This window comes from Apodemus sylvaticus, chromosome 10, assembly GCF_947179515.1.
Source record: "Apodemus sylvaticus chromosome 10, mApoSyl1.1, whole genome shotgun sequence".
NCBI lineage: Eukaryota > Metazoa > Chordata > Mammalia > Rodentia > Muridae > Apodemus > Apodemus sylvaticus.
The window spans coordinates 8,819,718-8,823,872 of record NC_067481.1 but is presented as its reverse complement, the minus strand read 5'-3'; the positions used below and the strand labels follow the sequence as shown (position 1 = coordinate 8,823,872).

General features: G+C 47.8%; 1 pseudogene; it reads left to right on the top strand.

Moving 5' to 3' along the window:
• The first annotated feature begins 3,297 nt into the window (after positions 1 to 3,297).
• Positions 3,298 to 3,816, top strand: LOC127693547 (60S ribosomal protein L9-like; annotated as a pseudogene).
• Positions 3,817 to 4,155: the final 339 nt, after the last annotated feature.

Sequence of the window (4,155 nt, the reverse complement as noted above, 5' to 3'; positions counted from 1 at the left end):
TAAAGAGGAACCGGAGCCAGCCCAAAGTGAAAGTTCCCTAACTACTTAAAGGAAGTGGGCGTGGAAGTGGCGTAGGCCCCAGCCTCCTTTTCCCCCTGCGTTGCCTCATGGTCCCTCAGCTCCTTCACTGTCCTCCTCAGGAAACCCTGTCTCTCAGGACCCCACCTTCTTTCTCCCACCTATCCCTGAAAACGTCAAGCTGTCCATGTTGTAGGAAAATCAAACCTAAAAGTTAAGTGCCTGGCGCAGGGGTCTAGCTCCCGCTGCTGAACACGAGGCTAGTTCACACTGCGTTCAAGCCCAGCACCACCAACGACCAAAAGAGATGCCAACATTAGTGAAACTAAAGAAAAACGAGGTCCAAAGCAACTTAGGAAGGAGCTATCCCTGAGGTTCTGACCCTGAATGGGTTACCATGGAGAACTTGCCTCCTCTGGCTAGTCTGACTGTCCTTGTATGGGCCCCTCACCTAACCTCACCTGGGGGTTGTCAAGATGAAGGAGAACCTGGTTTACAATAGAGCAGTGTCCTAGTCGGGGCTGTGGGTCAGAGGTGGGGCCCTCAGCATGGGCCCCCAAAGGCATCCCCTTCCCCCACACCACACTTCACCTCCAGCAAACATACCCCTGGCTTTTCTTTTTTATAAAACCTCAGGTTTAGAAACTCGGATTTCTAAAACATAGCAGCACCCCCTGCTTCCCCTACTGATGCAAATGTTAACATTCCCACCATGAACTCTGGCAGATGCCGGCTCTCCAAGGCCTTCCCCGACGGTGCCATACCCCAGCGGTTCCCTGGTGGGCGCCTCCCCGTGCTCTAGAGACCCAGGAGTTTTTCATGTTAGTATTAAGCTTCAATTTGATTCATACGTGCTTTTCTGATTTTCTCGAGAGTCTTCTCCCCCATCTCATTTCATGATCAGTCAATCATTTGGGAATGGCAGCCCTCCTCAAGAGGGCTCTCCATCCCATTTAGGGACCCCATAGGCTCCATCTTCTCAGGTCGCTATTGCAGGTTTTCCCTTGATCCTAGGTTTGCCTTCCCCCGGAAATTCTCCTCTTTTTATTCAAATTCAAACTCCTTCCACAAACATTCGAAGAGGCTCTCCCCTTAGAAGACAAAAGTCGTCCCAGCCCTCAGATTGCCAGATGAAAGCAGATTCCTCTCCATGGGGGATCTAGACCAGCTCTGTTCGAACTCACCGGAGAGAGGAAGATCAAAAGAAAATGCTAATTTCTCCCTGCTGTTTACAACCCCGGTCCCACCAATCTTTCTCCTAAAACTCCACTAAAGTTAAAGTTCACCCCAACGATTTTTTGTTGTTGTTTTGTTTTGTTGTTTTGTTTTTAGGCTGCTGCCATCTGTGGCTAGGCAGGGGAAAATCAACTAGACTAACTTTGGAGACTTGAATGCCTAGCTGGAAACTTCTGCAAGTGCTAAGCCCCGGTGTTTGGGGAGGGATTTAAGGTCTTAACTGAACCTTTAAGGTGTGACCTGACCTATAATCCTTTAGGCCTAGGCATATGTCTCAGCCTGTCTTTGGAGTTTGAGCATGCGCGATTCCTGCAGCTATGTGGGCCTGCCTGTCCCTCCGAATCCTGCCGGCTACCCCTTGGTTTTAACAATGAGACGTTAGTTCACCTTCCGTTGCCACAGCCATAAATGGGTTGGCTAATCCCATTTTACGGAGAAGCTGGAAACCACACTTCTCTGGTGTTTACCATACAGTGTGGTCCCTTCTTTGCAGTTCTGGGCACTGAAGCTAGGTCCGGTGCCTGCTAGATAAACACCCTGCCATGGTGCCACACAGCCCTGTCCCTCACTTCCATCTCAGAGTCAGCTATCCCCCAGAGCCCCTTCCTGTGAGAACACTTAATTTTCACATCTCTTTCTATGCTGGTCCCTTCGACCACTGAAACAAAACAGACCTGAGATCCTATCACAGCACCCTCTCGAGAGCCCAGTGTCTGGAAGTCTGAGGTTAGAGTGGCCTGAGTGACCCAGGCCAAGAGCTGTCATTGTCCTCTGGGGCCTGGGTTCTGGACTTACTCACTTTCTGACCTCAGGACAAAGGCCTTTTGAACTCGTGAGTTCCCAGTTGTTGGGAACCACCTGGGGCACCTCCAAGGTTTCAGCTGACCTCTGTAGAGCGTCTAGGAAAATCCCCAGGATATCTAAGTGGTGCATAAGGCTCAAGACACAGGGTCTGCCCTGACCCCACTGTGGAGTTAAAGTACCTCATCTCGGGGCTCCTCGGCCCAGGTTCCAGGCCCATGACACATCTGGGGTCTAGGTGACTAGGGCTTCCTTCCTAGGAAGCCAGACAAAGGTCTCTCAGAGGTCTCCTGGAGACCGTGGGGAGTCTGACTCATAGTTTGAATCTTCAAGAGAGTAGACAGGCTGAGACAGAGTTCTTCAAAGAAATGAAGTATCCGGAGGCCAGCAGCTGGCTTCGCTCGGTTTCTGTAGGTGACGCCTCTTCTGCCGTGGAGGAGTGTAAACATGGGGCAGAGAAGAATCTGACACTAGTAAAGGGTAGTGCCTGAATGTATAATGCCCAAGATACACATAATGAGTCCAGAGTGTTTCCCATAGCTCACTGTGACCTTGGTTCTGAACGTGAAGCACCTGTTCTTTGGCACAGTGTGTGCTGTAACACCACAAAATACCAGCAAATACCTCCCTTCAGATTCTAGACAATTGTATGTTATGAATTGCAATGTGTTAACTGTATACACACAAAGCTTTCTGCTCTTACAGATGAATAATGGATTACTACAAATGACTTTATTATCTGTCTTTGTATCCCTGGCTGTCTTGGAACTTGCTCTGTAGACCAGGTTTGTCTCAAACTCACAGAATTCTGCAGCATCTGTAGCTTTAGTACCCAGGATCCAACACACACAGTACACAAGACACATACGTAGGAAAAACACCCATACACATAAATTTTTTTTAATTTTATTTATTATTATTATATCTAAGTACACTGTAGCTGTCTTTAGACACACCAGAAGAGGGTGTCAGACCCCATTACAGATGGTTGTGAGCCACCATGTGGTTGCTGGGACTTGAACTCAGAACCTTTGGGAGAGCAGTCAGTGCTCTTACCCACTGAGCCATCTCACCAGCCCGTAAAATTTTTTTTTTAAGATAGGTTTTTTTTTCAGTAGCCTTAGCTGTCCTGAAACTCACTCTGTAGATCATGCTGCCCATGAGGTATATACCACAACCACCCAGCAAATATTAAATTTTAAAAATAGTTTTCCAGCTTTTATTGTCCTATCTACCACTAGAATGAATCAGACTGCCAACATTCCAGAAAATGTCGACATCACTCTGAAGGGACACACAGTCCTTGCAAAGGGCCCCAGAAGAACCCTGGGGGGGGAGGGGGGACTCCAACCACATCAATGTAGAACTGACTCTCCGTGGAAAGCAAAGGAAGAGGCTCCAAATTGACAACTGATGGGGTAACAGAAGGGAACTGGCCGCTGTCTGAGCCAGGCTTCAGTTACAAGATAAGGTCCTTGGATGCTCACTTCCCCATCAACGTCCTTATTCAGGAGAATGGGTCTTTGGCCAAAATGTGAAACTTCTTGGGTGAACAATAGACCTTCAGGGTTCAGATGGACTGGCGTGTTGCTTGTTCTGTCTCTCGAGCCCAGAAGGAAGAACTGATCCTTGAAGGAAACTGACATTGAATTTGTTCCAAATTCCGCGCCTCCGATTCAGCAAGCCACATCAGTTAAAAACAAGAACAGCGGGAGGTTTTTAGGTGATATCTAGGTGTCTGAAAAGCAGGCTGATGAGTAAGACTTAAGTTTCTCAGTTCCAGTAACGAGAACTAAACTACCAGTGATTTGGGGGGGGGGGGGAGGTCTCTGGGGACAAATAATGACTTACATTGGGAAAAAAGAGGCTCTCCTACAATTGCTCCTCAGCATGGAAGAATCAAATTAGTAAATCTTTATATATATAATACATACATATATATATATATGTTTTGGTTTTTTGAGACAGGGATTCTCTGTCTAGCCCTGACTGTCCTGGAACTCACTCTGTAGACCAGGCTGGCCTTGAACTCAGAAATCTGCCTGCCTCTACCTCCTAAGTGCTGGGATTAAAGGTGTGCTCCACCACGCTACTGCTTAT